This window comes from Lithobates pipiens, unplaced genomic scaffold (assembly GCF_037356315.1).
Source record: "Lithobates pipiens isolate NorthernLeopardFrog02 unplaced genomic scaffold, aLitPip1_a1.2 Scaffold_8, whole genome shotgun sequence".
Lineage (NCBI taxonomy): Eukaryota > Metazoa > Chordata > Amphibia > Anura > Ranidae > Lithobates > Lithobates pipiens.
In genome coordinates, this window is record NW_027507903.1 from 387,754,242 (window position 1) to 387,766,689 (window position 12,448).

The 12,448-nt window shown below is 43.3% G+C and overlaps 1 long non-coding RNA gene across 1 annotated transcript in view; it reads left to right on the forward strand.

The window, feature by feature from the left end:
• The first annotated feature begins 2,115 nt into the window (after positions 1-2,115).
• Positions 2,116-12,448, forward strand: part of LOC143964215 (uncharacterized) — a 39,468-nt gene continuing 29,135 nt past the window's right edge. The window contains exon 1 of the long non-coding RNA XR_013271098.1: positions 2,116-2,394. This is a non-coding gene — a long non-coding RNA (uncharacterized LOC143964215). The remainder of the gene's footprint in view (positions 2,395-12,448) is intronic.

The following is a 12,448-nucleotide window of genomic DNA, read 5'->3' on the forward strand; positions in this document are numbered from 1 at the left end:
TGGGCTCCTTGAGGGTAGGGACTGATGTGAGTGTGCAATGTAAAGTGATGGGGACAATTGTAGACACTCAGGTTGAACTGGATGGACTGGTGTCTTTATTCAACCTTACTAACTATGTAACTATGTAACTATTCCCTTCAGTTACAGGAATTCACCCTACACTCTACAGAGGCTCCTTGTCAAATGTGATAGACAGAAGGCCTGGACTTGAAACACACTTAGCGACACAATATGTCACTGTGAACCCCTCTAAAAATGCAACTGATCTGGCTAGCGAGACTGATAAAGTACTCCTACTGATGCCTTGAGAGAGGACACTTAGAGGATGCAGTTCCAAACCCATAGGCCTTGGCTTTTGAGTACCCTGTTCCCGAGTTCATTTTTTTTTCCCCCCTCGAGTTTTGCAATATGTTCTCTCCCCTCTAGTACACCGCCTACTAAGCAAGAGACGGCAGTGGCTGACCCTCGCCCTCCTCCCTCTCGTGATGGTCCACGTTCCCCACGTGGGCCATACAGTGCCTTGCGAAAGTATTCGGCCCCCTTGAACTTTTCAACCTTTTGCCACATTTCAGGCTTCAAACATAAAGATATAACATTTTTATTTTTTGTTAAGAATCACCAACAAGTGGGACACTTTTTTAACTAATAGAAAAATGAAAAGTGGGGCGTGCAAAATTATTCGGCCCCTTGCGTTAATACTTTGTAGAGCCACCTTTTGCTGCGATTACAGCTGCAAGTCGCTTGGGGTATGTCTCTATCAGTTTTGCACATCGAGAGACTGAAATTCTTGCCCATTCTTCCTTACAAAACAGCTCGAGCTCAGTGAGGTTGGATGGAGAGCGTTTGTGAACAGCAGTTTTCAGCTCTTTCCACAGATTCTCGATTGGATTCAGGTCTGGACTTTGACTTGGCCATTCTAACACCTGGATACGTTTATTTGTGAACCATTCCTTTGTAGATTTTGCTGTATGTTTGGGATCATTGTCTTGTTGGAAGATAAATCTCTGTCCCAGTTTCAGGTCTTTTGCAGACTCCAACAGGTTTTCATCCAGAATGGTCCTGTATTTGGCTGCATCCATCTTCCCCTCAATTTTAACCATCTTCCCTGTCCCTGCTGAAGAAAAGCAGGCCCAAACCATGATGCAGCCACCACCATGTTTGACAGTGGGGATGGTGTGTTGAGGGTGATGAGCTGTGTTGCTTTTACGCCAAACATATCGTTTTGCATTGTGGGCAAAAAGTTCGATTTTGGTTTCATCTGACCAGAGCACCTTCTTCCACATGTTTGGTGTGTCTCCCAGGTGGCTTGTGGCAAACTTTAGACAAGACTTTTTATGGATATCTTTGAGAAATGGCTTTCTTCTTGCCACTCTTTCATAAAGGCCAGATTTGTGCAGTGTACGACTGATTGTTGTCCTATGGACAGACTCTCCCGCCTCAGCTGTAGTCCTCTGCAGTTCATCCAGAGTGATCATGGACCTCTTGGCTGCATCTCTGACCAGTCTTCTCCTTGTCTGAGCTGAAAGTTTAGAGGGACGGCAAGGTCTTGGTAGATTTGCAGTGGTCTGATACTCCTTCCATTTCAAAATGATCGCTTGCACAGTGCTCCTTGGGATGTTTAAAGCGTGGGAAATCTTTTTGTATCCAAATCCGGCTTTATACTTCTCCACAACAGTATTACGGACCTTCCTGGTGTGTTCCTTGGCCTTCATGATGCTCTCTGTGCTTTCAACAGAACCCTGAGACTATCACAGAGCACGTGCAATTATACAGAGACTTGATTACACACAGGTGGATTCTATTTATCACCATCAGTCATTTAGGACAACATTGGATCATTCAGAGATCCTCGCTGAACTTCTGGAGTGAGTTTGCTGCACTGAAAGTAAAGGGGCCGAATAATTTTGCACGCACCACTTTTCAGTTTTTTATTTGCTAAAAAAGTTTAAAATATCCAATAGATTTCGTTCCACTTCACAATTGTGTCCCACTTGTTGGTGATTCTTCACAAAAAATTAAAATGTTATATCTTTATGTTTGAAGCCTGAAATGTGGCAAAAGGTTGAAAAGTTCAAGGGGGCCGAATACTTTCGCAAGGCACTGTACCTATCTAGGTATTTTTTTCCTATTTTTGGAAGTGGGACCTTCTTCCCCATGGGGAGTGGCTTGACGCTCGGCCCCCAGATATCCCTTGTTGTGATATTGTTACTATTAATGCACTTTGCGTTAGATATGTGTTATGCTCTCTTTTACCATGCTTCCTTTTTTCCTTTCTATCTCACTCCACTGCATACCACCTTACAGAAATGGCCTCCGGCTCTGCCCCCTGCTCTGCGCTCACAGTCATACTGAGAGACCCATCCACTCCAAGACCTTCACATGGCATCACTTAAGGTAATCTCGTACAATGTACCCGGTCTTTGCTCCCCAGGTAAACGCAGCAAATTATGGTGGGAACTCAAGCGCTCAGGTGGTCCTTTTACAGGAAACACACTTCACCTCCCAGTCAAAACCCAAATTACCCACCCACATATACAATCATTGGTTCCTAAGTAATTCACCGGTTGCGAAATCTAGAGGCACAGCTATTGCCATACACAAATCCTGCCCTCTCCAGGCCATCGAGAGTAAACTAGACCCTCAGGGTAGATATGTCTTCCCAAAGGGAACTATCGCGGGACAGAGACTCACAGTGGCCACGATTTATGCTCCAAACTCCAATCAGCTCACCTTTTTGGATAGCACCCTCGATAGTCTGACGGAATTCAGAGAAGTTCCTTTAGTCTTAGGGGGTGACTTTAATGTCAGCCCAGACACACAATTAGACACTTCACACAGACGTCCCTCAAATTCACATTTCTTAAACATTTTCGTAGATCCTACAAGCCCACTGCCTCTTGGATAGCTGGCAAGTTCTCCACCCTTCAGATAGAGACTACAGCTATTACTTCAAAGTACACAACGTCTATACCCGCATAGATCTGATTTGCGTGGACCACTTGGCCCTGGAGCTGCTGCAGACCTCGTCTATAGGGAATATTAAGATTTCCGACCACGCCCCAGTAACGGCAACATTGGTCTTACCACAAAGCACCCGTAGGGCCTGGTCGTGGTGCTTAAATGATTCCCTACTGGATGATGCGGCAGTGGGCTCCGGGGTCACAGGGATTCTGTCCCACTACTTCAAGGAAAATCACATGGAGGGGATGAGCAGCGGGATTGTTTGGGAGAGCCACAAGGCAGTGGTGAGAGGCGAACTGATCTCTCAAGGATCCAGACTTGAGAAAGCCCGGCAAGCAGATTTTGATAGGGTACTCCAGGCACTCCAGTAGGCGGAACTTAAACACAAACAAGACAGTGACCATGAGGCTCTGAGGAAACTGACAGAACTGAGAGATTTATTTGCTCGATTGCTGGACAGACAGGCACGCAAGCAACTGCGATACATGTCGCATAGATACTATGAGCATGGCAACAAATGTGGCCGTATGTTGGCTAGAGCTCTTAGGAAGAAACAGGCACTCATGCATGTGCACAGGCTGCGCCTCTCCTCAGATGACTACACGGTCCGGTCCTCCCAAATAGCCGCTGGGTTCTGGGACTACTATAGCACCCTTTATAACTTGAACTCCACACAAGCCCCCGAGAACCAGGCAGCGAGACTGAAAGACATTCAAACCTATCTAACTGCATCTGGCCTGCCCCCACTGTCAGATGAACTGTGCTCTATGCTGGAGGCCCCTATCACCACCACTGAGCTAGTATCCACAGCAAATTCCCTGCCTAACAGGAAAAGCCCTGGCCCTGACGGGTTCACCAAGGCCTATTATAAACTTTTTCTACCCTTACTTTCCGAGTCGATGTGCAACTACTTTAACTCCATAGCAGATGGCACCGTGATCCCTAGTGAAGCCCTATTGGCCCATATTTCTGTAATCCCCAAGGAGGGGAAAGACCCTACTATGCCCCAAAGCTACAGACCCATATCCCTTCTTAATGTGGACATTAATATACTGGCCAAGATTCTTTCGACTAGATTGAAGCACCTGATCCCACTAATTGTCCACTCAGACCAAACAGGGTTTATAACAGGCAGAGAGGCTAGAGATAACTCTATCAGAGCAATCCACCTTATTCACTGGGCGCGCGCCTCCCCCGAATCCCTCCCCCTACATGATCCTGTCCACCGACGTAGAGAGCTTTTGATAGGGTGGACTGGACATACCTGCGTGCTGTGTTGGAAGCATTGGGCCTACACACACACACACACACACACACACATGCTTACCTGGATTATGGCTCTATATTCAGACCCGAATACTCAAGTCAAAGTCAATGGCTTTCTTTCCCCGAGATTCCTGATTAGAAATGGCACAAGACAGGGATGCCCCCTCTCGCCACTTTTGTTCGCCCTGGTGCTGGAACCGTTTCTACGCACAGCGAACTTGAACATTAAAGGACTCACGGTGGGACATACGGAGCACAAGCTCTCGGCTTACGCCAATGTGCTTTTCCACCTCGTGGAACCCCTAATCTCCTTGCCTAATCTGATGCGGGAACTCCAACACTTCGGGACACTCTCTAACTTTAAAATTAATTTCATAAAATCGGTGATATTACCTATCCAATTGACACCTTCCCTGACTGAAGCCTGGGCCTCCCTGACGCTCAAAGATACTACAGGGCAATAGTCCTCCAGAGAATACTGAACTGGCGTTTCCATACTCGATCAAAATTTTGGGTCTCCCTAGAAAAATACATGGAGGGGAGAGACTTGGCCTATGCACCATGGCTAGCACGGGAACACAGGAGGCTGTCCACCTTCACTCCTCTGACGACCCAGGCCCTGAGAACCTGGGACAGACTCAATGTCAACTTGACAATGACGCCCCCTGTGTCCCCACTGGGAGGTTACTTATGGTTCCCTCCGGGTGAACAGGCAGCTTTCTTTGGCCCATGGGTGGACGATGGTAGCGCCAGTTGTGGTAAATTAATGCAGAATGGTGAACTAATACCCCTTGAAACCCTTCAAGACTGGAGAATGAGTTTCCCTATGGACTTCTGGCGGTATAGGCAACTCCACCATTTTTTTTAAACGCAGGGACATTCCATACGAGACATCTCCTCCCTCACACCTTTCAAATGTCTCTTTATAGCAGAAGAACCGATCCCACATATGGTCTCTGAACACTACCAACTGCTTAACTCTGCATCCCCCACGGTGAAGCCCACATGAGGCCCTGGGAATGGGACTTAGAGATAATTTTCACCCCCGCCCAAATATCCTGCCTTTACCAACTTACCCGATCCAGCTCATTTGACTCCAAGACACAAGAAATTAACTACAAACTACTGAATCGCTGGTACCGAGTACTGGCAGACTTAGCAAAGATATACCCATCCACGTCAGACAAATGTTGGCAGGGCTGTGGTCACAAGAGCACTCTTCTGCATATTTGGTGGGATTGCCCTGTGATCAGACCTTACTGGGAAGACATTAAATCTCTGATCAAAGAAATCATAGGAATGGATATACCTCTCTCCCCTATTCACTTCCTGCTACACATTCCTCCCATGCCAATGAGCCAGTACAAGAAAAGTGTGCTGCCTCACTTATTAAATGCAGCTAAGCGACTGCTCCCCATTTTCTGGAAGCGTCCGCAAATTCCAAGTAGGGAGGAGTGGTGTCGCAGGGTGGGTTATTTGGCTGATCATGTTGTGAACATACTATTTTGACTGATCATGGGGTGGTCATAATGTTTTGGCTGATCATGAGGGGGTCATAATGTTTTGGCTGGTCATACTATCTTGGCTGGGTCATAATGTTTTGGCTGATCATGGGGGGTCATAATGTTTTGGCTGATCATGGGCTTGTCAGCTTTTGTTACCTCCCACTCTAGTTTTGACCCATTGTTAGAATATTAAAATTTATAAATGGTTTGGGTCTTGAGTATGATTGACTTGCTTATGTATATCATTATATATTCTAGATGTGGATAAAGTGAAGTAAATATATATATGTATATATATATATATATATATATATATATATATATATGTGTATATATATATATATGTGTATATGTATGTATGTATATATGTGTATATATATGTGTATATATGTGTATGTATGTTTGCATACATGTATGTAAAAGTTTTTGAAGCTTCATATGCATTTCATGGGAAGTAGTTCTATGTACATTTCACATATGGCTGTAATTTAGAGCCAGTTGATCATTCCCCTCCCCCATTGTAAGACAGAGTTTCAGTATGATACATGTTATTTCTTTATATTACAGTATTTCCTGATTAGGATTATCATTACGTACATTGCATTTTAAACGTATATAATCTATTTACTGATATATGTAGAATTTGGTTTAGAAGATAGGAAACTTGTATTGTATAACTTAAATGGTTTAATACATGGCAGTTTTGCAATGTTTTGATTAGAGACGGTTTTGTATTTCAACATCCTGTTGGATGAGGTGGGAGGGAATTTGCTCATTCAGAATTCGCGGGCTTTCCCTGTGGTACAACAGAGCTCAGTTAAACCATTCTTAATAGGGAAAAGGGTGGGGGTTTTTAGTTTTAGGGGTAGAAAAATACAGACAGGCTGTTTTCTAGAGGGCAGACTTGCAGAGAGCACAGACTGACACAGACTTTGGAGGAGGCTGACAAACTTTCTCACACACACACACACAAAGATACATTTATCTTCATTTTAAGAATAAGAAACTTATCGATGCTATTTTATATTCTACATTTTGACACTGTTCTTGTAATATTTTGCTATTTTTATTATTAAATCAATTTTGGTATTTTTACACGAGAACTGAACGGATTTTCTTGGAACTTTCCTTATCAATATGAATTATTGAAATATAGTTATTAATACAGTAATAACTCAATTTCTACACACATTTGGCAAAATTTTCCACAAAGTAATAGCACACCAATTGGGAACAATCCGCACTTTTTGGTATATTACTGTCTATGAAGTGTAAAAGCTGTGGGAGGAGTTAGGCTGGTAAATTTGGCTATAATAAGAATAACTTGAAAAGTCTACAATTTCGGGGGAAATTGTGTGAAGTGTTCTTGCCGCCACCTACTGGAATGGGCGGAGTAACTGGGTGGAGTGGCTTGAGTAACTGTTGTGTGGTTGAAGTGGCTGGAGTAACTGTGAAAAGTGTTAAAAAGCTTAATATTTTAAAAAGTATAAATAGTAGTAAAAAAAAGTTGAAGAAGTTGCATCATTAGCTGAAAGAGCTGAGAATTTTTTTAAATGTTTTTTTTTCAAAAATATTGTTTTCTTCAAAAATGTTTTTTTTCTTCAAAAATGATTTTTTTTCAAAAAAGGATTTTTTTTATTTTTATTTTTCATGGGGTGGTTATAATATTTTGGCTGATCATGTTGTGGTCATAATGTTTTGACTGATCATGGGGTGGTCATAATGTTTTGACTGATCATAGGGTGGTCATAATGTTTTGACTGATCATAGGGTGGTCATAATGTTTTGGCTGATCATGGGGTGGTCATAATTTTTTGGCTGATAATGGGGTGGTCATAATGTTTTGGCTGATCATGGGGGTCATCATGTTTTGGCTGATCATGGGGTGCTCATAATGTTTTGGCTGATCATGGAAGGGTCATAATGTTTTGGCTGACATGGGGTTGTCAGCTTTTGTCACCTCCCACTCTAGTTTTGAACATTTCGCCATTCATTCCCATGGGACAAAGTTCGGCAGAAAAACAACGGTATTTCGTGAACCATTTGGTGAAACGTTCCACAAAGTAATAGCACACTAATTGGGAACAATCCGCACGTTCGGGACTTTCTATGTAATGTAAAAGCTGTGGGAGGAGTTAGGGTGTTAAATTTGGCAACAATAATAATATATATGTGAGATAACAGTAAGTGGTCTTGCTATACAAGAACACTTAATAACTAGAAAAGTCTACAATTTCTGGGGAAATTGTGTGAAGTGTTCTACTGGTGTGGGTGGAGTAATTGGGTGGAGTTGGCTTGAGTAGCTGTTGTGTGGTTGGAGTGGCTGGAGTAACTGTGAAAAGTGTTAAAAGTGTTAAAAACTTAATATTTTAAAATGTATAAATAGTACTAAAAAAGTTGAATTCCCATCATTAGCAGAAAGAGCTGAACATTTTTTTCAAAAATGATTTATTTTTCTATTTCAATATGTTTATTGAAAATTTGAGTGAACAAGAAAGTATAATGTGCTCATTGAGACCCCATTCACACCTGAGCGTTTTGTAGCTTGAAGCCTGAAGCTACAAAACGCTAGAGGGGAAAAAAATCTATTATTCTCAATGGAGATGGTTCACATCTCCACTCCATGTCGCCTGAAGCTCAAACAAGGTCCGGACCCTTTTTTGTCGCTCGAATTGAGCAGATTTGGGCGTTTTGATTCTTTTAACATTGGTGACCTTTTGCCCTTCACAAAATCGTGGCAAATCACGGTAAAAAACGCTGCAAAATCGCGGTAAATTCGCACGATTTTCTGCTTGAAAATGCTACACTCAGGTGTGAATGCAGCCTAAACTCCCTCGCAGGGGCTACAAACATAAAAAGTAATCCACAGGACAAATCATCACAATTAACAGGTAGCATAATGTAGCTAGGGGAGGATATCGAGGTAGGCTACAGTATAAAGTGTCCTGTCCCCTTCATTGTCCCTGGAAGGAAAGCCCGTCTCCTGTTATCCCCTTCTATGGGGGGCAGCCGTGATTGCTGGGAACGTTAGAGGCTATTAAGAAAAGTGAAAAGAGCTAAGAGACAAGAGAAAGAAGGTCAGAGTAAAGAATAGGGAGGAAAGGGACAGGAAAACTCGGACACGGACGCCCCACCGAGGGGAGTCAGACCAGGCCTAAACATGCTGCTTGGAGTGTAGGAAACTCGTAAGAGATCCATGGCTCAAAGATCTTGAAAAAATTTAGCGTGTGAATCATACACAATGCTGGACGTGTGTTCCTGAAGTAGCATAGCAGTCATACGTGTCTTCAGCCCTTGAAATTCTACCCACTGGGTCTTCAAGGCCTGGGCAATGGTCCGCTTAGCAGCTATAAAGAGGTAGGTGGCCAGCTTCTGCTGGGGACCTCGCAATCCTGGTATCGGACAATGCAATAGGGCTAGCCTGGCGTCCCGTCTGACCGTTAGATGGAAGAGTGTCTGCAGCAAACCGAAAACCCTCGACCAAAACCCCCCCAGCCTTGGGCAGGACCACCACGTGTGTATATCACCACCCCGCTGTCCACAGTTATGAAAGCATCTGTCAGTACTTCCAGGGAAGGCCTGAGCTGTGCGGGCCGGTATCCAGTACCAGCGGAATAGTACTTTGTATGCTGCTTTTAGGGTGTTCGTATTAAACGAGCATTTGGCTACCATTTTCCAGGCCTTAATCCAGTCTTCTAAATCTATTGGGGCCCGTAGGTCCGTTTCACATTGGGCTATGTAAGAGAGGGATGCTGATGGCGGACGTCTATTTAGGTATGCATAGATAGCTGAGATAAGGCCCGGGGACCCAGGGGCATGTTGGCATGCGTGCTCAAAAAAAGTTATTCAAAATGGGTAGGTGGACATGTGACGCAAGGATACAATTAAATGTTTCAATTGAATGAAACCATACTGTTTATTAGCCGGTGCACCTTGCGTTTCTTGAATAGTCTCCCAGGAGAGGAAGAGGCGTGAGGAAAAAGTTTTGGACTTGCAGGTAGCCATGTGAGGGCCACCAGGAGAATGCCTGGGGTTCCTCCAGGCCTGGTGGAAAAAGAGGATTGTGAGTGATAGGGAGCAGGAGTAGAAAGGGGGACATCAGGTTACCGGAAAAGCGGATCGAGTCCCAAATCTGCAGACCATGTAGTAGCATGGGGCTCAAAGGGGGGGCGTAGTTTCTGGGGGAGCCAGAGCAGTGCTTGAGGCGAGCACGGGTCGCAATTAGGTACCTCCAGAAGCATCCACAAGGGAACATCCGTGGTTGCAAAAATAATTTTTTGTTTCAAAAATTATTTTTTTTTCAAACAAAAATTTTTTTAAAACATTTTTTTTAAATGTTTTTTAACCACTTGACCACTGGGCACTTAAACACCCTTAATAACCAGGCCAATTTTCAGCTTTCGGTGCTCTCGCATTTTGAATGACAATTACTCAGTCATGCAACACTGGACCTATATGAAATTTTTGTCCTTTTTTTCACACAAATAGAGCTTTCTTTTGGTGGTATTTAATCACCGCTGGGTTTTTTTTTTTTTGTGCTATAAAAGAAAAAATACCGAAAATTCTGTAAAAAAACGAATTTTTCTTTGTTTCTGTTAGAAAATTTAGCAGATTAGAAATTTTTTCTTCATAAATTTTGGCCAAAATTTATACTACTACATATCTTTGGTAAAAATAAGTACAAATTGGTGGATATTATTTGGTCTTTGTGAAAGTTATAGAGTCCACAAGCTATGGTGCCAATATCTGAAAATTGATCACACCTGAAGGACTGACGGCCTATTTCAATTCTTGAGACCCTAACATGCCAGAAAAGTACAAATACCCCCCAAATGACCCCTTTTTGGAAAGAAGACATTCCAAGGTATTTAGTAAGAGGCATGATGAGTTTTTTGAAGTTGTCATTTTTTCCCACAATTCTTTGCAAAATCAAGATTCTTTTTACTTTTTTTTTTTTTTTCACAAAATTGTCATATTATCAGGTTATTTCTCACACACAGCATATGCATACCACAAATTACACCCCAAAACACATTCTGCTATTACTCCCGAGTACGGTGATACCACATGTGTGAGACTTTTACACAGCGTGGCCACATACAGAGGCCCAACATGCAGGGAGCGCCATCAGGCGTTCTGGAGCACCCAGGACAATTCTGACATTTCTCTCCTACATGTAAAAATCATCATTTATTTGCTAGAAAATTACATAGAACTCCAAAACATTATATATGTTTTTTTAGCAAACACCCTGGAGAATACAATGGTGGTCTTTGCAACTTTTTATCTCGCACGGTATTTGCGCAGTAATTTTTCGAATGCTTTTTTTTGGAAAAAAAACTGTTTTGTGCTTAAAAAAAAAAAAAACACAGTAAAGTTAGCCCAATTTTTGCATAATGTGAAAGATGAAGTTATGCTGAGTAAATAGATACCTAATATGTCACTCTTCAAAATTGCACACGCTCGTGGAATGGCGGCAAACGTCGCTACTTAAAAATCCCCATAGGCGACGATTTACATTTTTTTTACTGGTTATATGTTTTGAGTTACAGAGGAGGTCTAGGGCTAGAATTATTTCTCTCGCTCTAACGTTCGCAGCGATACCTCACATGTGTGGTTTGAACACCGTTTTCATATGTGGGCGGGACTTACGCATGCGTTCGCTTCTGCATGCGAGCACATGGGGACAGGGGCGCTTTAAAAAAAACATTTTTTTTTTATTGTTCATTTTACTTTATTTATTTTAGTTTGACATTTTTTTCCCCAAAAATAATTTTTTTGATCACTTTTATTCCTATTACAAGGAATGTAAACATCCCTTGTAATAGGAATATGGCATGACAGGTCCTCTTTACAGTGAGATGTGGGGTCAATAAGACCCACATCTCACCTCTAAGCTGGGAAGCCTGAAAAAAAAAAAGATTCTGGCTTTGATCGTATTAGCGATTCGGTAGAAGCACCGGAGGGCGGAGGGCGGCGGGAGATGTCTATGGCTGGGTATTGCAGGGTATCACCGACTATGGCTGGGTATCTCAGAGCATGGTGTTGCAGAGTACTGCGTTGCAGAGCATTGCAGGGTATTGGCGGGTGTTGCAGAGCATTGCAGAGTGTTGCAGGGTATTGGCGGGTGTTGCAGAGCATTGCAGAGTGTTGCAGGGTATCGGCGGGGGTTGCAGAGCATTGCAGAGTGTTGCAGGGTATCGGCGGGGGTTGCAGAGCATTGCAGAGTGTTGCAGGGTATCGGCGGGGGTTGCAGAGCATTGCAGAGTGTTGCAGGGTATTGGCGGGTGTTGCAGAGTGTTGCAGGGTATTGCAGAGCGTTGCGGAGTGTTGCAGGGCATTGCGGAGTGTTGCAGGGCATTGCGGAGTGTTGCAGGGCATTGCGGAGTGTTGCAGGGCATTGCGGAGTGTTGCAGGGCAATGCAGAGTGTTGCAGGGCATTGCAGAGTATTTGCAGGGAATTGCAGAGTATTTGCAGGGAATTGCAGAGTATTTGCAGGGAATTGCAGAGTATTTGCAGGGAATTGCAGAGTAATGCAGAGTATTTGCAGGGAATTGCAGAGTAATGCAGAGTATTTGCAGGGAATTGCAGAGTAATGCAGAGTATTTGCAGGGAATTGCAGAGTAATGCAGAGTATTTGCAGGGAATTGCAGAGTAATGCAGAGTATTTGCAGGGAATTGCAGAGTAATGCAGAGTATTTGCAGGGAATTGCAG